This window comes from Acinonyx jubatus, chromosome B2 (assembly GCF_027475565.1).
Source record: "Acinonyx jubatus isolate Ajub_Pintada_27869175 chromosome B2, VMU_Ajub_asm_v1.0, whole genome shotgun sequence".
Taxonomy (NCBI): domain Eukaryota; kingdom Metazoa; phylum Chordata; class Mammalia; order Carnivora; family Felidae; genus Acinonyx; species Acinonyx jubatus.
This window is the reverse complement of record NC_069385.1, coordinates 142,782,877-142,806,911: the sequence shown is the minus strand read 5'-3', so window position 1 is coordinate 142,806,911 and position 24,035 is coordinate 142,782,877. Positions and strand designations below refer to the sequence as shown.

Genomic DNA, 24,035 nt, shown 5'->3' with positions numbered 1-24,035 from the left:
GGGCAATTCTCCTGCTCAGCGCAAATTACCAGAGTTTGACCCCATGGGAATTACTGGTAGCAAAAAAAAAAAAAAAAAACTGTGAACAAGCAGCTATTTCACCGAATTTATATCTCTGTCCAACACAGGCACAGTAGCCCATTTGACGTGCCTGTTACCAAGAGAATGAACCCCATTAGGGCGCCTGGGTGGCTCGGTCGGTGAAGCATCCGACTTCTGCTCAGGCCATGATCTTGTGGTTTGTGGGTTTGAGCCCCACGTCGGGCTGTGTGCTGACAGCTCAGAGCCTGGAGCCTGCTTCGGATTCTGTGTCTGCCTCTCTCTCTCTCTCTCTCTCTCTCTCTGTCACTCCCGGACTCGTGCTCTGTCACTATCTCTCAAAAATAAATAAACATTAAAAAAAAATGAATAGGGGTGCCTAGGTGGCTCAGTAGGTTAAGCATCCAGCTTCCCCCTAGGTCATGATCTCACCATTCCCGAGTTCCAGCCCCTCGTGGGGCCCTGTGCTGACAACTCAGAGCTTATGGAGCCTGCTTCAGATTCTGTGTCTCCCTCTCTCTCTCTGCCCCTCCCCCACTTGTGCTCTTTCTCTATCTCTCAAAAATAAATAAACATTAAATAAACAAACAAATAAATAAACACTAAAAAGTTAATTAATAACAAATAAAATAAAAAATAGATAAATGAACCCCATTATATTCCAGCTGAGATAGATCTTTGTATGTGGTGGTGTGGGGGGGGGGTCCCTATCTTTCCTGGGAGTTGCTCTCTCTCTCCATTAAATGAGCTGGAAGTTTAAAATGAGAATTCATCCTCTATTAGGGCTCTAAGATTTATATACATGTATATATATGTATTATACAGATATATGTATACATGTATATATATATTTATGTTTATTTAGAGAGGTGAAGCGAGAGAGAGATGGAGAGAGAATCCCAAGTAGGCTCTGCGCGTCAGCACAGAACCCGGTGCAGGGCTTGATATCCGGAACCCCGAGATCATGACCTGAGCAGAAATCAAGAGCCACACACTTAACCGACTGAGCCACCCAGGCACATATATACATAATTTTTTTTTTTTGAAGTGTTACTTCTCTACTGCCCAGGACTTTACTGATTTTAGTCTTGAAAGTCCCACATCCCGGGATCCTAACCCCCTCGTCCTAGGCAAATGGATGGTTGGTGGCCGATTATATCTATCTGCTAAATTCTGACTCTTCAAAGGCAGTGCCTGTATTTCCATTATTATTACTTTTTGTGCCCGCCATGTTAGCCCAGCGTCAGACACTTACTACATACCTGGTAAGTGGTTTTTTTGATGAATGAATGAATGCGCGAGTGAATGAAAGCATAAGAGAAGGGACCTGGAGGACAGAGTAAAGGCAGGAGAAGAGAGAAGGGCACCTCAAGAGCTGAATACCCTGCAGATCTTACGTAAAGCAGAGTAATGGAAGTGATCAGTCAACATCGCGAGCAGTAACTTCAACCTTGCTGCACCTTGGAATCCTCTAGAAAGCTTTCTAAAAATACCAATGCTCTGGCTCCACCAATTGAATGACGTCTCCATCGCGAGGGCTCTGGCACGGTATTGTCCACGAGCTCCCCCAGGGTATTTCTTCACTGCAGCCAGGGCTCAGAATCACCGGCTTAGGGCCTCTCCAGGCAGTCAACACATGCTGCAGGGGAAGGATTCTGGAAAAAACAAGCTGCAAAATGAAAAGATGTGATTCTAACACACTTCTCTGATAACCTCGCTTGGGTGAGCTTCTTACTTCTATGGCTCTCCCTGCTGCTGCTCCGGACACATAATTATCCTCCCAATTATGTGACTTCTTGACTAATTTCTAGAGAGGAAAACCAGAGAGTCAGAGGAATGTGGTGGCCAAATGTTCCTCGATCTAATGGGAATGGCCAATCTGTCTTGCGATAGTTGTTTGGAAAAAGAAATAGCAGCCAAGGCCAGGTAGAGAAAATGGTGAACGTTAGCAGTTTTGTTAACATATCCAGGAAATAGACTTGCTGCTGGCAGGCTAAATAAATGTGTGCCACACATGACCTTCAAAACCATTGATCTTAAAGGTTATAAACAATACCCAACTGACCCATTGGTCTGTGTCCTCGGATTAAGAGATCCTGCTGTGGATATTCCCCTTTGTAGTGCATCGCTGCCAATAAGGGAGACTACTTTAAAAATATATATATTGAACCAGGTTATATGTGATCATTAATCACAGGCTCTCCCCAGGACTGCCGTCGTAAATACCGCATCTGCATAAAACTCCCTGCTGAAATTGCCTCATCATCTCCTCAGCCTTCTAGGAAAAAGCAGACATACTTGGAGGAAAGAGGAATTAAAAAGGCACAGAGAAAGGAAACAAAGAACAGGAAAGGTGCTGCCTTTTACATTTCACTTTGAATTGTTTACATTTTTAAAAATTGCCTTATTTTTTAAATGACTTTATTATCCCAAATTATTCAAAATTGGCTTCTAGATATGCTAGCCCTTTGTCTCATAGCACTGTGGATGGTGACGTGAAACATGATACTTTAACTTAATCTTTTGTTACGTTGCTCTTTCCCTATTATCAGGCACGTCCTCATGGGGCAATTCCTTATTTCGTGGTGCCAGAAACTTACACAAATTGACAAATACAAAATTAAGTACAGGCTCTGGGAAGGGGCCCCGAAGCTGAGGCTTCATTAATATCACAGAAAATTTGCCACCAGCATCATATTTGGGGATGTTAATGATATTTCTTTCCCCCTATTGTTTTAAAAATGACATCAAATTATATGGGCATAAAAATTCCAATAACACAAAATTGCACAAATAAAAACTGAAAGGCTTTTTTCCCCCTGCCCCTCATGTTACTCTACAGAAGTTACTGCTTTCGGCATTTAGTATGTGAGATGTACCCATTTTCAGGAAGTGCTTTCGAATAGCTATTTATGGTTTATTTTCTTTCCAGGGTTTCACCTATAATATATATTTTTTTCCAGTGTTCAGGTAAGCACATCCATGCTGTCAACTTTCGACTATCAAAGGCTGTTTGTTTCAATTCATGGGTTCTCAGGTCTATTCCCTTCTCTACCTTCTCCTTCAAGTGTGCACTTGATTTGGGGATATTAGGTCTGTTACTACAACCCACCCATGGTAAAATGGACAACTCAGGAGTCAGACTTTGGTTTGAAATCCTGCTCAGCAATTTAATAATGACAGGACTTAATGATCACTGCTACTTCACTCTAGGGGGCGCCTGGGTGGCTCAGTCGGTTGAACGTCCAACTCTCAATTTCGGCTCAGGTCATGATCTCCCAGTTTGTGGGATCAAGCTCCCACGCCAGGCTCTGCGCTGACAGTGCGGAGCCTGCTTGGGATTTTCTCTCTCTGCACCTCCCCTGTTTGCACATTCTCTCTCAAAATAAATAAATGAAAACCTTAAAAAAAATACTACTTAACTCTCTTCAGTTCTCCTTCACCACTGACCAGTTTTGAAGTTCAAAATCAGGATAATAATGAAAATTGGCTCACAGGGTTGCCGCAAGGATTAATTGAGATAGTACGTGCAAACAACTCAGCACCATTCTGCAATATCACTTCTGCAATAAATATGAAAAAAAACATCTTCAAGGCCATCAAGTTCAAGGTCATCATCATTACCAGCTTCATTACCAGCGAGTTGTTTTCAAATCTTAAACTGGTCATTTTGAAAACAATGAAAACAATTGAAAACAACTCGACCAGCTTTAACGATCGGTGAAGGGCTACAGAAAAGGGGGGGTTATAAAAAAATTAAATAGGATTTTCGCTGCTTATTTGTAACTTGGTAGATGCTTTTTGGTACAAGAGTTTGAAATTATCGACTATGGTGAAATTTGGGGTGCCCTGTAGAAAACGGTCTTCCAAGTAACCTCCAAGTACACCAACTTGTATGCTGTCCCCAGGGTCACAGAACAGAGGGGCTCAGAGACCAAATTATCACATGGCTTGTTAAGTCCATGTAGAACACACAGTGAGAGCAAAGGGTAGGAAGAGGCTGTTAATCATCTCAGGGCGGTGTGCAAGCGGGACAGAAGGATCTCCTTACCCCAACCCCGGGTATTCGACGATCACACGTCCAGCCTCTCTACTGCAAAGCCTGCCCGGCGGGTGCCGTCTCTGCAAGCAGAGCAGGGAGCGCAGCCAGGGGGTTCAGCAGATGGGAGACACCTGGAGCCAACACACACTCGCACTTTCCAAAAGACACAGGGCGAGTCCGTCTGGCCAGTAGCTGTAACTTGCCAATGAGCCTGACGAGGGGGACACGCAGGGCCAGGATGAACGCTCCCCCCACGGGTGGCTGCTTGAAGACCTCGTGAATATGTACTGCCTCCTCGGCCCTCCCGGCTCCTCTTACCCACCTTCAGCATCTTGGGTTTTACCCAGCTCACCTAGGCCCGACACGGGCCCCAAAGTATTTTTTCCTCCACCTCGTTTATCTATCCTCTTTTGATTTTTAACTCTCTACAGAAGAACGGAGTAGTCTGATTCCATTCAATACACAGGGTTTACACTCATGGTGGTACAGTGGACTTGTTATAACTCTGCTCTCAAGCCAGGTCACCTGGGTTCAAGTTCCAGCCCCACCACATGCTGGCAGTGAACACGTGGATAAGTTCCTTGACCTTCCTGTGCCTCGGTTGCCTTCTGTGCAAAATGGGGGGTGATGATGACACGAATAGTACCTACCTGATAAGGCCGTCGTGTTGAGAAGACAAATTCTTCAGCTTCAAGAAGACAGCGCCTGGCACTTAGGTAGGATTCAATACGTATCAGCTCCTATGATTTTTAGCCCTTTGGACAGGGTGCTCTTGGCTGGCTGCCTGGCCTGGGGGCCTGGGGAGAGAAGACAGTGTGTTTACAGAGGGAGAAAGCAAATCTCTCCATTTGCAGACTGCTTGCAACTTAACCAAGAACATCTAAGTAAATGACCAGTTTAAGATTTGAAAACAACTCGCTAAGCAGATAATATGACCCCCATTTCACAGACCGTGAACCTCAAGGTGCTTACTCAGAAGCACACATTGATTTGGTCATGTCTTGAACCCAGCCCTTCCAACTGTGTGGTCGGTGCTCTCTCCTGCTTGAAAATTAGACGTCCCTTCCAAAAACCTCCTTCCACTACACGTTTAGACTAAAGTATGAAAACTCTGTACAGCCAAAGGGAAGATTCAAAAATGGTTTCTCCCCGACAGACAGTGATTAGTTGACAGTATTGCATAGATGGCTTATAACCGATCATCTCTGATTATGTCCTGGGGTGAAGTCTTCATAGTTGGGACAGCTGGGGAGGTTAGAAGATGTGCAGAGGACAGATCTCAGAAAGGGCTGGCTGTTTTCACCATCTGGCCTAGGATTGCTAAAAATGATATTTCATTGGAATTCAATCTCTCTATTCAAAAACTAGTCTAACAATGTAAACAAAATACAGTAGAAGCTGGGTTTGCGAGCATAATTCATTCCAGAAACACACTTGTAATCCAAAGCACTTGTATATCAAAGCGCATTTCAAGCACCATTGGCTCAGTCGTGATCATGTGACATTCAGCATCACATACCAGTCATTGCAAGACATCGCTCGTTTTTGAAGTTAAAATGTATCGGAAAGGTTTGCTCGCCTCGCGGAACACTCGAAGAACACGTTACTCGCAACCCAAGGTTTTACTGTATAGGCACAAAGGAGAAGGTATTTACAGATCTCATCACAACATTTGCACAAATAGAAGTGTAGGCCTGAATTCACCTGGTCTCTCCTCTTGCCTTCAGTGGAGGCATCGTACTGAGCCAGTCGTCAACAACTGCATTGAGTGGGGGAAATATGTCACTATGGAGAAATGCCAAAGAGGTAAAAGAATATCACATGGAAGGAAAGAAAGTGACCGTTGACAGAGGACAGAATCCTATTGCCACACACACGCATATACGCAAACACGTGCGCATGTAGACACACAGGCCCGCACCCCAACACACACACACACACACACACACACACACACACACACGCACACAGAGCAAAGTGAAATTAAACTGGCTGTCAAACCACACTTCCACTGTGTCACATTTGACCAACCTGGAAAGTGGCTCCATATCAGAAGGATCTCCTTTTCCTACGGAGTGCATTCTTTCAAATGCTTTGGTGAATTCAAGGATCATTTATTTTCAAATTTCAAGTAGTCAAACATACTCTGACAGACGAGGCCTCCCAACAACCAGGCTCCTGTGCCATCCCGGCCCCAGTCATAATCAACTCTTTGTATAAAGAGGCAAGATGGATTTCTTCTCAGAAGTCTTAAAGTCTTTACAGTTATATTAAAAGGGGGAAAAAATGGACGCTTTGTAATTGGCAAAAAAATGCATCACTCTTTCTCAAGGCACGAAAATAGTCCTGAGGGTGCTGTGAGGAACAGTCATCATTCCCAGGGGACCTCAGTTGCAAGAAGGGGGCGTCCAGAGAGGCCAGGACTGACTGAGGGTGGCAGGGGTCTACTCCTGGGTCTTGTGATGGCAGGAGAATTTAGGTATCTCATTATCAGTATCCAGGAGCTACCTGTCCTCCAAATAATGTTCGACATCCTTTCCTTTTCCTAACTAAACTTTATGTTCTCTTCTGCCAACACTGGTAAACCTCAAACCTAAAATAATCGTGATTTATTTCGTAGTGCTTTATTTTACAGCACTGTGCACATGTATCAGGAAGAGTTCAGTCAGAAAAGCAGAACCATTAGACATGTATATGAGAGGTTTACTGCAAGGAATTGGCATATGTCGCCGTGGGGGCTGGCTAGGCAAGTCTGACCACCCTTCCCGCACCCCCGCCCCCAGGGCATGCCACCAAGAAAGGCAGGCTGGGGCGCCTGGATGTGAGCAGACGTGGACGTTTTATGGGAGGATTTGATTTCTTTTTCTTCAGGAAAGCTTCAGTTCTGCTTTTAAAGCTTTCAACTGATGGACTTGAGCCCACCAGATTTTCTAGGATTAGCTCCCTCACTTAAAATCAGCTGATTATGAACTTTAATGGTGTCTCTCAAAGACCTTCCCTCCAACACCTAGATTCGTGTTTATTTGAAAAAGTGGCAAGTGTAGCCTGGCCAAGTTGGCACATCAAAAAGGCCATCACAGGGGCGCCTGGGTGGCCCAGTCAGTTAAGCCTCCGGCTTCTGTTCAGGTCACGGTCTCAAGGATCCTGAGTTCAAGCCCCGTGTCGGGCTTTGTGCTGACAGCTCAGAGCCTGGAGCTTGCTTTGGATTCTATGTGTCCTTCTCTGTCTGCCCCTCCCCCATTCTCATTCTGTCTCTTTCTCTCAAAAATAAACATTAAAAGAAATTAAATAAAAAAGACCATCACAGTATATAGATGTGTCCGGAGCTACTCTAAGGATTTCACCTATTAACTCATTCCTGTATCGCACAACAACCCTAGGAGGAAACTGAGGCACAGAGTAATAGAATAAATTGTTCAAGATGGTATAAGAGACATTTGAGGCCAGGTGATCTGGTTCCAGAGACCATGCTTCAACCATCATTTTGCTGATTCAAGCTTCCCAGACACTTAAAAAAATTTTTTTTAATTTATTTATTTTGAGAGAGAGAGAGAGAAAAAAACCATGAGTCGGGGAGGGGCAGAGAGAGAGGGAGAAAGAGACTCCCACCCAAGCAGGCTCCACACTGTCAGTGCAGAGCAAGGCAGGGCTTGAACTCACGAATCGGGAGACCATGACCTGAGCCGAAGTCCAATAACTGACTGAGCCACGCAGGCGCCCCTAAAAAATATCTAGAGTGTTGTTTTGTCAAGGGACCATTGCTTTTCTTACCAAAATTTCTTGTATCCCATTCCCACTCCTTTGTTTACAATGCTATTTTTCTTTAGGTTAATGATGTCTCTGACAATTAGTATCGCGATTATCCTCACAATTAAGAACAGCAGATATACATTAAGTTCGCTATGCCGTCCTAAGTCATTTGGTCTAACCCTCACTGACGTAGTAATCTATTTTGTAATCCATTTTATAGGTGGAACAACAGAGGCTCAATTGATTCCAAAGTCCTCCCTAAGCTGACAGACCTAGGGACAGAGCTAAAAATGTTTGCTCTTGTGTTTAGGAAGGAATTGTCCTACAAGCCAGATAAAGTTTCTGTTTGCTGTTTGGAAAGGGGAGCGGACAACGAACACAAGTCTGGAAAGGGAAAAAAAAGAAAAGAAGAGAAGCAGCTTGGATGCAAGTTCACAAATAGTCTGGAAATATTTGGGAATTTAATCATTTTATGTAGGATTTTTTTTTTCCCCGTGAGTAACTGCTGAGAAGAAGGAAAAAAAAAATCTTTCATTGTGTCAAACTCAGTGGTGGTTTGAAGGAGATGTTGACGGCCACACTTGGCATGTTTTTCCAAGCTGTCATGGGTGTGAGGAGATGGGCTGTACTGCCCGTCCCGCTGACCTTCACGAGCCCGTAAGGAAAAGTCCTGAGTAGGCAGGTGTGAGGGCTCCTGAATATGTTTACCAGCCAGAGGGAACTGCTTTTACAATTCTGCCAAGTTGACTTCTGTTCAAAATCCCAGCAACATCCCAGCTGTCCTGACCCTGGGGTGCACACACAACTAAGGAGGCTTGTGTGCGACACGTCACCCCCCCCCCACCTGTCACTTAGACTTGTCACCTCCTCCACCTCCCATTGAATCCTCGCTGAGGAACATTTCATTCTCCAGATTGCTGCTACAGGAGATTGAAAAATAAAATAAAACAGCTGCGGGGAAGGCACAGGTTTATTACTTATAAAATCTCTACCAGTCAATTACCTCTTTCTTGCTCACTTGCTTTTTCTTCTTTCTTTCAGAATTATTTCAACGTATTAGATATTTTAAATGCGTAAATATAAAGTAATAGGTATCTGTGTACCTAACCCTGAGACTAAACGGATGTTAACGTGTTTTATCTTATTTCCTTTGGATCACTTAAAGGCAGAAAACAGCTCAGACCTTACTCCTTCCCATTTTCTAACCCTTGTTCCCTGGATGATTATCTTGACGTTGATGCATATAACTCCCATCTACATTTCTGTGCTCATACTGTGTACCTGTCAGTCTGTCCATCTATCTGTCCATCTATCATCTACCTACCCAGATGTTTCTGAGTCTTCAACATGACATATTTGACATCTTATATGTTTTTTGCAGTTAACTTCTCTTTTTATTGATATGTTTTTGAGATTTGTGTATGATTATAGTTATAAACCTAGATCAAGTATCCTGTCTTTTTTGTTTAGATTTTTGGTTTGTTGGCTCTTAGAAACAGCAATGCAATAACCATCACGTTATGACTTCCTGTGAGCATATGCTGGACTTTCAAGAGGGAGAATATCTAGGAGTAGAATGATTGAGTCATTTGGGGTACGTGATCTTGATCTTTTTTTAATATAACTACGTTGCTTTTCAAAATGGCGGTACTGATTTCACTTATCTACAGCGACGTATGGGCAGTGTTGCCATGAATGGTACAATCATAGGTGGTGCTACTCCTATAAAGAATCAGAATGGCACCTGCGGAATTTAAGCAAATTTGCAGCCCTTTGTAGAGGAATCTTTTATTCCTGCTATGCTCACCGTGACATGTTGTTGCCACATGTAGTATCTGTTTTGCCCGTTTAAAATAATATGCCATTGTTTTCATGTGTTTGTTTGCACTTCCCTGATTGGTAGAAAAGTTGAGTATCTTTTCATATGTTCATTTGGTAATTTTGATTTCCTCCATCATTAATTGCTATTTTTTTCTACTGGGTTTTCTTTCTTTGTATTTGTAGGATTTATTTACCAATTCAGGGTACTAACCCCTGTTGTTTGTTTGTTCCTATGGATGGCAATATTTACACCCATTTGTGCTTTGTTTCATGTGCCTTTTGCCAAATAGAAATTTTCAATTCTAATGTAATCAAATATATCAATCTTTACTTTTGGGTGTTGTGCTATTCATGTTTTCTATAAGAAATTTCTCCCAACTCAAGTATAATGAAGGATTTGGGTTTGGTTTTGGTTTTTTACTGTTTTTGTAACATTTTTATATTTTGTTTTTCATATTTGGTCATTGATCTTCATTAATGAATAGTGTATGAAAGAGACTGCATGTTATCTTTTCCATGTGAACAGGCAGTTGGCCTAACACCGTGTATTGAATAGTCTCTCTTTTCTCCAATACTTGATAATACTCCTTGACTTTCTATGCTCTTTTTCTACTTTCTCTATGCTGTTCTATTAATATTTTTTTCTATTCCTGAACTATACTTGTAATGATTATAGCTTCTTAATAACTCTTTTTAAATTGAAATACAACTGACATATAACATTGTATTAGTCTTAGGTGTACAACATAATAATTTAATGTATGTGTTGTGAAATGTTCACCATAAAAGTCTAGATGTTATAGTATTTATTTAAAAAATGTTTTAATGTTTATTTATTTTTGAGAGACAGAGACAGAGGGGGTGAGGGGGGAGGGCACAGAGAGAGAGAGAGAGAGAGAGAGAGACATAGAATCCAAAGCAGGCTCCAGGCTCTGAGTTGTCAGTGCAGAGCCTGACATGGGGCTTGAACCCATGAATGGTGACATCATGATGTGAGCTGAAGTCAGATGCTTAACCGACCAAGCCACCCAGGTGCCCCATAGTCTTTATAATACATGCAATAACTTTATACTTTCTGTCAGAATTTTTCAATAAATTGAGTTCCATGAGAAGGCTCATTAATAATCTAATAGCAATGGCATTGAATGTATGGATTAATTGTAGGAAAATTCCCTTCTTTATGATGACGTTGGAACTTCCCCCTGTTAAAGCACAGTATATCCTCTATTATTTCGGCTCCCTCTTTTGAGCATTATTAAACTATAACTTTTGTCATGAATTGTATATCTACTGTTGGATTTATTTCTACATGCTAGTATTTTTTTCTATTTAAAAATTACATATTAACTGTTTATTTTGGAAAAATACCATTGATTCACAGGAAGTTGCAAAAACAGTACAGAGAGGTCTCATGTACCCACCACTCAATTGCTTAGTAGTAATTTCTTCCATAACTGTGGTATAATATCAAAACCAGGAAATGGGCACTTGCCCAATCTGCAGATGTTATCAGATTTCAAGCGGTACATGCACGTGAGTGTACCTGTATGCAATTTTCTCACAGATGTAGATTCATGTAATCACCACCAAAGTCAAGATATGGACTGTTCTTTTACCATGAAGATCAATTCTGCTATCATCCCTTTGTAGTAATACACTATCCTCCTGACTTAACAACTGGCCACTGCTATTATAGTCTCTGTATCATATTGTCATTTTGAGAGTAACATAAAAATAGAATCGTTTTTTATGTATGTAATTGTTTTGAGATTGGCCTCTATTCACCCAGAATAATTCCCTTGAAATCCATCTAAATTTTCACGTGTATCAATATTTTATTCTTTTTTTATTGCTAAGTAGTATTCCACAGCAAGAATGTGCCTCATTTTGTGAAACCATTTGCCCACTGCAGGACCTTCAAGTTGCTTCCAGTTTAAGGTTATTATAAATAAAGCCACTCTCAACATCTGTGGACAGGTTTTTACATGAACATAAGTTTAATTAATGCTCACGAGTGCACTTGCCAGGTCAGATGGTAGTTACACTTAAAGTTTTGTAAGAAACGTCCATAGTCTTTTCAGTGATGGTACCATGTTACATGCCCACCAGCAATTCACAAGAGGTCCAGTTTCTCCACATCTTCACCAGATTTTTGCTGTTTTCACTTTTTTTTTTTATCTTAGCCATTCTGATGAGTGTGCAGTGATCTTTCATTGCGGTGCTAATTTGCATTGCCCTAACAGCTAAAGATGTTGAGCACCTTTTCATGTGCTCCGTTGCCAATTGTACATCTTAGGTGAATAGTCTGTCCGTACCTTTTATGTGTTTTCTAATTAGACTGCTTAGTTTGGAGAGTTTTTAATATATGCTAGACATTCTTCATTTGTCAGATATGTGCTCTGCAAACATTTTCTCCCTGTCTGTTGCTCGTCTTTCCATCCTCCTCACGGGGTCATTCACAATGCGAAAGTTTTGCTTTGTTTTGTGTTTCACTTTTTTTTTTTTTTTAAGATTGTAAGTAGTTTTGACACCCAATGTGGGTCTTGAACTCACAACCCTGTGATCAAGAGTCACACACTCCAAGGCATCCAAATCAGCCAGGAGGAGGTCAAACTTTCACTCTTCTCAGATGACATGATACTCTATATGGAAAACCCAAAAGATTCCACCAAAAAACTTCTAGAATTGACTCATGAATTCAGCAAAGTTGCAGGATATAAAATCAACGCAGAGAAATCGGTTGCATTCCTATACACCAATGAAGCAACAGAAAGAGAAATCAAGGAATTGATCCCATTTACAGTTGCACAAAAACCATAAAATACCTAGGAATAAATCTCACCAAAGAGGTGAAAAATCTATACACTGAAAACTATAGAAAGCTGATGAAGGAAATTGAAGAAGACACAAAAAAAAAATGGAAAAAGATTCCATGCTCCTGGATAGGAAGAACAAATATTGTTAAAATATCGATCTTACACAAAGCAATCGACATATTCAATGCAATCCCTATCAAAGTAATACCAGCATTCTTCACAGAGCTAGAACAAATAATCCTAACATTTGTATGGAACCAGAAAAGACCCCGAATAGCCAAAGCAATCTTGAAAAAGAAAACGAAAGCAGGAGGCATCACAATCCCAGACTTCAAGCTACACTACACAGCTGTAATCATCAAGACAGTATGGTACTGGCACGAGAACAGACACTCAGATCAATGGAACAGAATAGAGAACCCAGAAATGGACCTACAAAGCTATGGCCAACTAATCTTTGACAAAGCAGGAAAGAATATCCAATGGAATAAAGACAGTGTCTTTCGCAAGTGGTGCTGGGAAAACTGGACAGCGACATGCAGAAGAGTGAACCTGGACCACTTTCTTACACCATACACAAAAGTAAACTCAAAATGGATGAAAGACCTCAATGTAAGACAGGAAGCCATCAAAATCCTCGAGGAGAAAGCAGGCAAAAACCTCGTTGATCTTGGCCGCAGCAACCACTTACTCAACACGTCTCCAGAGTCAAGGAAAACAAAAGCAAAAATGAACTACTGGGACCTCATCAAAATAAAGTGAAGGAAACAATCAGCAAAACTAAAAGGCAACCGACAGAATGGGAGGAGATATTTGCAAATGACATATCAGATAAAGGGTTAGGATCCAAAATCTATAAAGAACTTATCAAACTCAACACCCAAAAAACAAATACTCCAATGAAGAAATGGGCAAAAGACATGAATAGACACTTCTCCAAAGAAGACATCCAGATGGCCAACTGACACATGAAAAAATGCTCAGAATCACTCATCATCAGGGAAATACAAATCAAAAACACAATGAGATACCACCTGACACCTGTCAGAATGGCTAACATTAACAACTCAGGCAACAACAGATGTTGATGAGGATGTGGAGAAAGAGGATCTCTTTTGCATTGTTGGTCAGAATGCAAACTGGTGCAGCCACTCTGGAAAACAGTATGGAGGTTCCTCAAAAAACTAAAAATAGAACTACCCTACAACCCAGCAATTGCACTACTAGGCATTTATCCACAGGAAACAGGTGTGCTGTTTCGAAGGGACACGTGCACCCCCGTGTTTATAGCAGCACTACTGACAATAGCCAAAGTATGGAAAGAGCTCGAATGTCCATGGTTGGCTGAATGGATAAAGAAGATGTGGTATATATATACAACGGAGTATTACTCAGCAATCAAAAAGAATGAAATCTTGCCATTTGCAACTATGTGGATGGAACTGGAGGATGTTATGCTAAGTGAAATTAGTCAGTCAGAGAAAGACAAAAATCATATGACTTCACTCATATGAGGACTTTAAGAGACAAAACAGATGAACATAAGGGAAGGGAAACAAAAATAATATAAAAACAGGGAGGGGGACAAAACAGACGAGACTCATAAATATGGAGAACAAACTGAGAGTTACCGGAGGGGTTCGGGGAGGGGGGATGGGCTAAATGGGTAAAGGGCACTAAGGAATCTACTCCTGAAATCATTGTTGCCCTATACGCTAACTAATTTGGATGTAAATTAAAAAAAAAAAAAAAAAAAAAAAAAGAGTCACACGCTCCACTGAGCTAGCCAGGTGCCCCATGTTCTTCAATTTCAATGGGATCCAATTTATCAGTTTTATCCCTTCCATGGAATCTAACAACTCTGTGCCTGTCTAGTTCTCAAAGACTTTCTCCTATTTTTTCTCAACGTTTTATAGTTTTAAATGTTAAATTTAAGCCTGTGGTCCATGTAGAATTAATTTTTTCACAAGGTGTGAGGTTGAGGCTAAGGTCATTTTTTTTTTTCTTCTGGATGTCCAATTGCTCTGGCAATATTTGTAGGAAGAGCTAGTTTTCCTCCATTGACCATCTTTTGGACTGGTGTTAGAAATCAACTGAGTACATTTCTTGTAGGTCTATTTTTGGGTTCTCTAATTTGATCCATGGATACATGAGTCTATCCCTCTGCCAATCTACATTGTCTTGCTATTGTGGCTACAGAGTAAGATAGAGTGACCCTTCCCACCTCATTCTTCCTTTTCAAAATAATTTCAGCTTACTCGGTCCTGTGTCTTTCCATATACAGTTTTAAGAATAAGCTTGTCTATGTCCACAACAACCTCGCAGGGATATTAATAGAAATTAGGTTCAATCTCTAAATCATGCTGGGGACAACTGACATCTTTACTATGCTGAGTATTCCAGTCCACGAACACAGTATGTCTCTCCATTTATGCAGGTTTTATTTGACTTCTTTCATATCCTTTTTCTTTCCTGACAGACTAAATATACTCAAATGGACTGTTTTTATCTGATTCTTCTTGACGGACAGATAGTGAGCACCCAAATTCTTCAGTCTAAACTCCAGGCAAGCAGAGTATTTAAAGTAAAAGGAGAGGGGGCCAGACAGAGTCACAAAAACAGTATCAATTTCTAGGAAGGTAGCAGGAATTCATACTTATTTAGAATGCCACCTTAGGCAAGTTACATAATCTTTGTTCCTTTTTTCTTCCTTTGTGAAAAAGAGATGGCAGTAGAGTTCCCCATCAAGGATACTTGTGATAGGGCACATTTAGTAATGAAAGCAGGGCTCGGTGCACCCAAGCACTCAGTCAATCGCATCATTTTATTCATTTCCTTGTTCGTTTAATTACCGTTGTGATTGTTATTATTTGCCAATCACTTTATAGCTTACATCACAACAACCCTGTGCAGTGAACTGTATTACCAACCACGGAGAAAAATGAGATCTGGACGTGGAAGTACAAAGTGGCCAAAATTAGTCTGACCTGCTTGGCTTTAAAGCCCATATTTCCCCCCAACTTTCTCAGCTGTGGATTTTGAACCCGTCCACGGAAGAGTGACAACTTGCACTTGGTGCCTCTAAAGCCCTTCAGACACCAAATCAGGAGACGAGAAGGGGAAGGTCTTCAAAGAAAAAGCACCTTTCCTTCTCTGCATCATGCACCAGTCAGGGAGAGGAAGTCCTTCCCTAATGCTTCCCTCATGCGTCTGCAACTGAATTTTCAGCCTCTCTCCCCTTATATGGTTCCTAAAGATAGTTTATTACCACTCTCAATGTAATTTCCCACCATTCACCATGGAAGTTGTAATGACTTTTATTGTAAGCATTAAATCACTTGTCACTTGAGGACAGATGGAAGGACACTAATAAATGAAGATGAGAGCCTTGTCTGAAAGGGAGGGTCCATATGTAAGAAGGGGGAGGAGGGGCGCCTGGGTGACTCAGTTGGGTGAGCATCTGACTTTGGCTCAGGTCATGATCTCACGGCTCTGAGTTCGAGCCCTGCATCAGGCTCTGTGCTGACAGCTCAGAACCTGAAGCCTGCTTCGGATTCTGTGTCTCCCTCTCCCCTCTCTGTCTCTGTCTCTCTCTCACTCGCTCGCTCTCTCTCTCAAAAATACATAAAAAACATTTTCAAAATTTTTTAAAAAGGGGGAGGAAAGCATGACTTTTTAAAAATTAAAGATAATTCATATTTTACATCGGGAAGATTTCAATTTGAGCAAGATGTACCTTGCATTCTCTCTCATTCTCAAGGTGCCAAATCAGGCACACCTTAAGCCCCTAAACTAAGAAAGAGCCTGACACTTGCGATTCTGGAAGCTTTCCTAGAAGCTGGCCCAAAGTATGCCTTCAGCCGTGCAGGGAACAAAGCATCACACTTGTGGATTCTGCCCCTACTCTCCTGAGATACCTGAGATATCTCAGGTATAGTAATAAACTATCTTTAAGAACCATATCTCACACCCTGCGATAGTGGCCACTCGCTGACAGCTTCCCGTTTTGTGGGCCCTTGGCCTCTGAAAGCTGCTAGTCATTCATTCTGAATTGGGGAGATGCAGACGTTTGGGCAGCAGAAAGTAATTTGGGGGTCGTATGGCAGGAGACGTAGTCAGAATGGGAGAAGACGGAGGGTGTCCACACAGAAGGAGACGTAGTAGGTCTGCTGGGTGAGTCGGCACAATGCCAGCCGCTTTGAGACACGCAGGGACTTAACGAGACAGAAGTGGAGGACTTACTCACATTTGGTCCGAAAGAAGTCTTGCCGACAGGCGGGTCGCCTTGCACGTGGCTACGTAGGGATTCAGGCATGGTCTACTGTGTGGACCCGCCCTCCTTAGGGCCTCACAGTTATCTGAATTCTGCAAACACGTGGGGAAAGAGGACGGGAACTGCGTGGACGCTTGCCGGTTCCATCCACACCCTCTTGGTACGAGTCAGTCGCATGGCAACGTCTAACTGCCCAGGAAACGGATAAATGTGAGCTAGCGTGTACCCCGGGCAAAGAGAAAGGGGCTCGGGTATTTACCCCCACGGTCCCTGCACGGTGACCTCACAGAGAACCTTCTCTAGGACCCGGGGAGGGCAGAATTCCACCAAGCCAGTGTAGGGAAGGCTGTCGCTGTGATTCACAAAAGAACTCACCTCGGGGCGTGGTGTTTTATTAACGTGTCCCTGTTTTTGTATCTGCGAAGCACATTCCAGTCTCAGATTTCACGGTGTTAATTCCCAGCATCTTCGTATGTTGGCTTTTCCTCTTTCTTTTTTTTTTTTCCCTTAGCATTTATTCATTTTTGAGAGACAGAGCCTGAGTAGGGGAGGGGCAGAGAGAGAGGGAGACACAGAATCCGAAGCAGGCTCCAAGCTCTGAGCTGTCAGTACAGAGCCCGACATTGGGCTTGAACTCATGAACCTCGAAATCATGACCTGAGCCGAAGTTGGACACTTTACTGACTGGGTCGCCCAGGCACCCCTCCTCATTCTTGTCTCAGTTTAAATTCATAACCCCAGAGCCTTTTCTCACATTCCCCTTTCTAAAAGTTTTCCCTTTACCACATTAAACTCTAACATATTACCCTGTTTGACTTCCTTCATAGAACTTGTCTGGATATGAAATTATTATGCCTGTGACACATTTATTTTCTTTCTCTCCCACTGGGATATAATCTCCAAGATAGCATGGGCTCTCTCTGTTTCATACACTGGCAATGGCATTTCCTCAATAAATGACGGTTAGGTAAATTAATAAAATACATCCTTCTGCTTATAAAACTAGGGAAATCCCATTTCATTTTCCATGAGTGCATAAGAAAACAGCTACAAATACAGACGTTCCAATGCCTAAGAAATACCAATGGTGTATTAATTCACAGGTACTTTTAAAAATGTTTTCTATTTAACTGTCTCACCATTAATTAATTTCATTGTAAAGCAATTCAGAGAGATCTCTTTATTTTTATTTTTTATTCTTTTTAATATGAAATTTATTGCCAAATTGGTTTCTATACAGCACCCAGTGCTCATCCCAACAGGTGCCCTCCTCAATGCCCATCACCCACCGTGATGAGGTCCCCTCCCTCCCACCCCCCATCAACCCTCAGATTGTTCTCAGTTTTTAAGAGTCTCTTATGTTTTGGCTCCCTCCCTCTCTAACCTCTTTTTTTTTTCTTCCCCTCCCCTATGGTCTTCTGTTAAGTTTCTCAGGATCCACATAAGAGTGAAAACATATGGTATCTGTCTTTCTCTGTATGACTTATTAGCATAACACTCTCCAATTCCATCCACATTGCTACAAAAGGCCGTATTTCATTCTTTCTCATTGCCACGTAGTATTTCATTGTGTATATAAACCACAATTTCTTTTATCCATTCTTCATTTGATGGACATTTAGGCTCTTTCCATAATTTGGCTATTGTTGAAAGCAGAGAGATCTTTTTAGAGTTCTCTGTGCTTAATAGGTCTGCTTGAGGTCAGAAAAGTACTAACGAGTAGCCATACAATTACCCAAAAACTTATACTATGGGTAATATAGGATATAACTATAGTAAAGTTCAAAAGAATATGGAGTGAAATAAACAGTATTTGTACCTTCAGAATCAGTTCAGTAACAAATAACCAAAAAGCATGTCAATATCCATTCTATTAATCCAAAATCTATATTACAATCTTTTTTAACTTAATTTTTTTTATTTTAGAGAGAGAGAGCAAGTGAGTTGGGGAGAGGGCAGGGAGAGAAAGAGAGAGAGAGAGAGAGAGAGAGAGAGACTCTTACAGGCTCTACTCTCAGTATGAAGCCAGATGCAGGAGTCCATCCCAAGACGCTGGGATCATGACCTGAGCCAAAATCAAGAGTGTGACGCTCAACCGAGCCACCCAGGTGCCCATGTAATATTACAATCTTTATTGCAAGGCCAATGTATCATTTTTGCCAGAAAAATTAAATGTAGGCATAAAGGTGGCAATCAAGAAATATAATTAACAAAAATTTTAGACCTGAATATGCAGGAGATCACTAAGTGTCTAACTTAAGAAACAAACAGATTTTTGGGGATAGATTCGTAGACAGAATTCTTGCATTTAGGGGAAAAAAGCAAACCTCTGGTCTATTAGGTCTAGAATAAGGCTGGCCCATCGCCTTTCTGTGAAGCACAACCTAAGGCTACAGAATCTCCTCTTTCTTTAAGATCCAGGCACTTAGTGGCCCCTGGGCGGCTCAGTGGGTTAAGCATCCGACTCCTGATTTCAGCTCAGGTCATGATCTCATGGTTCAGGGGTTCGTGCCTTGCACTGGGCTGTGTGCTGACAGCGCGGAGCTCTCTCTCCCTCTCTCTCCCTCTCTCGACCCCTCTCCCCACCCCCCCCCACACTGTCTCTCTCAAAATAAATAAATAAACTGAAAAAAAAAAGACAAGGGTTGAGATACCATGAAGTTAAAAAATCATGAAAAAAAAAGATCCAGGTACCTAAAAATGTGTATTTCATCTAATGAACAGAAAGACTGTATAAAGAGAAAACCTCTTGTATTTGAATCTAATGCCAACATCCCCCCGCCCCTCTCTCTCAGAATACTTGTGAATTCAGTAAATGCCTACTACAGGTTTTATACTGTCACTTTACTTATTTCATGTTTCTGCTGTTACAGGCTTGCTAATCATCCCAAGTAGCATTGGCAGGTACCTACATATTACGCAGTCCCTACAGTAAATCTTGGATTGTAGCTCCTTTGTGCTTGTGTGGCATGCACCTTATCAGCTCAGATGACTGAGTTCCGGATGAGTAACGAATGGTATGTTGCTCTGGATTTGCATCCACAAACCTGAGTACTACCAATTCCAAAGACACCCAGGGCAGCACATTCTCCCGGCTTACCATTGGCTTCCCCTCCCAGTGGGATATCTCAGCAGCTCTGCTACAGCCCTATTTTTCAAAGTCAAACACTGAATTCAGGTTCCACGAACCTGCCAACTCAATGCCTCATTGATTTTCCTTTATTGTTTCCAAATATATTGTGTAGATAAATGAGGGGTGGATAGGATTTTTAAAGTTTGTGTAAGGATTTAGTGAAGATTAAAAAAAAAAAAACCCAAATGTTTGGGTATTCATACATTGCTTATCTACTCCCTTTGGAAGCCAATGGGAAACCATCCAAGAAGGATTTTCTATCCTTGCCAACATTTCCTGCTTTAAGTTGGGTGAAAACAGCATGTGGTCCTACTTCAATACTTACATGTTTGCAATTTTGGTCATAGTCAGAAATTGCTTCAGTAAGAAATTTGGGGACACAAACAGGTAAATCAACTCAACTTGAAATTTTGGAACACTTATGTGCTGGATGTAAATATAGGTACACTCCGCTTTGTCCAAAATGGACTATCTGACCAAAGCAAACGGATTTACGATGATTTACGATGATTGGTTTTATAAATCTGAGCGGATCTTTTAGATCCTCGGTTCTTTCATTGGCTAAATTTTCATATTCTAGCTAACAAGCTTCTCAAAAAAATTTTATGCCTTATGAATATGAAATAATATTCACAAATTGGTGGTAGTTCATGACCTTCTCTGGGACAACACATGGTACGCAGAAAGATCCAAAGCAGTTCGCATTATAAATGCATACTACCTGTAAGAGGGCCATTATCTATATGAGTCAAATTCCAAAGTGCCTCAGTTGACCAAGTGATGTGATGACCCAGCATAAAAGAAAATTAGGTCCATTATATCAGAAAACAGATCTATGTTATATTTGGTTAAACTTCTCATACAATTTGAGTTTCTTACTCCTTATTCTCCTAGATTCTGTTGAGTATCAAATGAACCCTGTGTTATTCTACCCTTCATTTGATCACATAACTACAGGGAATCCTCTAGTGTATATAGTATCGAAGTTATACTTAAAGGCTCAATACCAGCAACGCTCCTTCCTTAATACCTAACGGCATGACTTTACCTATGATGGTTAGGTAGGTTGTTGGTTATGTTTCTCTAAATCTCAGCCATGGGTGAATTTTCAAAAGATCTCCCCAAAGGTCAATTTCATGTTATTTATTGGCCAATCCCTCCCTAATAAATGTGCTGGCAAGTACTAATTACATAAAATCATGTCAAGCTAAGCTGTGGACATACATACCTCTGAACAAATACATAAAGGCTTTATATAGCCTATGCAGGAAAACATAATGGGTAGCTATAATATAATAGCTACCATTTATTGGCATCTTTATCATATAAAAGACATACTGCCTAAACATTTATAAGCATAAATTTCATTTCATTTCTCTAGTCATCCTAAGAGACAAGACCATTACTATTCCTGTTTTAAACATGAATAAAACAAGATTCAGAGTGGTTAAATGCCTTGCCCAAAGTCGGAGAACCTATAAGGGATAAAATGGGGACTTGAGCTTGCTTCCAGAGACCATGTCCACCTGGCTGTGCTGTTCCCAACATCCCTCACCATGCAAAGCCAGGGATTTGGGATGGTGGCTCAACATCCTGACCACCTGCAACCGGACCCTGACTATCCCACCTTTTGTATGTCTCTTACACAATGACTGCTTCCTGAACACTGACATTCCAGACTGACAACTCATGTTTAACAGAGCTAGACAAACCAACAACTGTGGACACAGGCCACTGCCCCCAGATTCCCTAAGTGTCCTCAGCCCTACAAAGAAGACAGGAATCAGGGCTCCTGGGTGGCTCAGTCGGTTAAGCGTCTGACTTCAACTCAGGTCATGATCTCACACCTTGTGGGTTCGAGCCCCACGTTGGGCTCTGTGCTGAAGCTCAGAGCCTGGAGCCTGCTTCGGATTCTCTGTCTCTCTCTCTCCCTCTCTCTCTCTGCACCCCCACCCCATTTGTGCTCTCTCTCTCCCTCTCTCTTAAAAATAAATGAACACTAAAAAAAAAAAAATTCAAAGGAGACAGGAATGTGTTGGGATTGTGTGGAGATTCAGGCCATGTTTACTTTTTATCTACCTTATAAATCCCTTAGTTACTCTTCCCAAAAGTCCAGCTGTCTATGCTTTTGCACAGAATTATTCCAATAATCTCATGTCTAAACATCAAATGGTAATGTGGAAAACCATATGGATAAACTTCCAAGCAGTCACAGGAATAATTGGAAACAGTTAAGCCAGTGACTGTTTATCTTTTTAAAAATATACATTTCTGAGAATATGATACTTTAAATACGTTACTCAAAAATTGAAAGTAATTTCTACAATGAAACTGTGTGTTGATTCTGTAACATAAATTTGTGTTAAGTTTTTGGACCTTAGGGGCACAGAGTAACTTATGAAGTGTGGATATGCTTTTGGTGGAATCTGCTTATGATGTTCAAAATCTTTCTTTAATTCTGGACAATGCCATGTAGCTTTCTCAAAAGCTCATTGTTTTATCTGAGAATAATGAGACTGGTAATTGTGTTTAAGATAAAATATATGAATAAACATATTATTAACAAGTTAATAATAACTCTATTATTAAGAGCTGCTAAATTCTAGATACAGCCAGTTTTTCATTATTAACTTGTTATAAGGTCAATGCCATCGAGTCAACATACTTCATTTTATTCACAGTCATGACCTGTGTTATTTGATCTGAAGGATGTAACCTTTCACTTCCTTTAGACTCAACTTTGAAGTCAGCCAACTAATCCAAATTTACTCAGTAAAAACTCGTTGGATAATATTTTTAGTTTTGATAGCATAAACATACTTTCTGCTTACAATATCAATTAGTCACCAGTGGGAGGGACTTATATTAACATTATTTTGTAGGAATCCACTCAAATCACTTTCATGCTTTTTCTAATTTTAACCAGGACATGCAAAACCATTTAGGGCAAACCAAGCTGTATTGAGTTAAAATGCTAAGACTTGAGCACAAAAGTAATGATTTTTGTCTGGTCATTATTGCTCATGAATCTCATACACTCGGCACCCTTTTATGGAATTGGTGATACTGTCTTTCTGCATGCTTGTCGTACCCGGAAATACACACTGCACATGTTGGGTGGTGCAAAACACAAAAATGATGACATTCTATAGTTTCCTGAAAACTTTTCTTGGTTTTATGGATTTGTGTTTCACTATAAAATGTTTTTATTTATTTTCAAGACAGAGAGAGAGAGAGCAAGCGGAGGAGGGCCAGGGGGTGGGCAGGGGGTCCAACGTGGGCTCTGTGCCGACAGCAGAGAGCCTTATGTGGGGCTCAAACTGACGAACTGTGAGATCATGACCTGAGCTGAAGTCAGACACTCAACTGGCTGAGCCACCCAGGCGCCCCAAGACATCCGCCTTCTAAAAGAAGATTTTGAAGACACATGAAGGCAATATCTATGGCTCTGTTATGTTCTACAAAATGACAACCCAATACCAGAAGCAAATTCTACACTTTACAAAATTAAGCAAGAATGGGCTTTCCACCAAAACGTAGTTTTTCTTAATCATTGTGTATTATTTTGCTAGGTTTTGAAATTCTATTTCTCATAGAATACCTATTTTCCAAAAAGAAGGCTCAAAGGTGAGACGAGTAAGTGATCAGCATGGTGTTTTTTATGCACCAGGTATACCCCATACATGATACACCTCCCACGTATGGAAGAAGGGCGAGCTATGACATCAGCAATGACAGAGGGCCACCAAGAAGGAAGTCGCCATTTTGTAGGCTCAGCTGTGGAGTATCCTCCAGAGTATCAAAAAGTCTAAGATGATACCACAGGCAGAAGTAGATCATACCCTCATACCCTAAAAGCTGAGGAAAAGCACAAGAATAGGGGAAGAAATTATTTCCATTGGATTACTCTTTCTATCTCTGTATGACTGAATGAGCATGGTATTCTTGCATGTATATGAACTAAGCTTCAATTTCTTCTATTCCGAAACTGAATATCCTGCCATAGAACCAAATAGAGCCAAATAATTCAAACTGGTACAAACAGGAAAGAGAATAACAAAGCTTTGGTAGATTAAACACTCCAAGTCCAGACTGATGCTTTTCTTCATGTGTACACACACACACACACACACACACATTCCTATGATATTTTATTGTTTC

General features: G+C 41.2%; 1 long non-coding RNA gene across 1 annotated transcript in view; it reads right to left on the bottom strand.

Moving 5' to 3' along the window:
- The window catches only part of LOC128315709 (uncharacterized), a 372,477-nt gene that overhangs the window by 9,410 nt on the left and 339,032 nt on the right, over positions 1–24,035 (bottom strand). The window contains exons 18-19 of the long non-coding RNA XR_008298770.1: positions 5,601–5,706; positions 4,732–4,878 (exon numbers count right to left, since the gene is read on the bottom strand). This is a non-coding gene — a long non-coding RNA (uncharacterized LOC128315709). The remainder of the gene's footprint in view (positions 1–4,731; positions 4,879–5,600; positions 5,707–24,035) is intronic.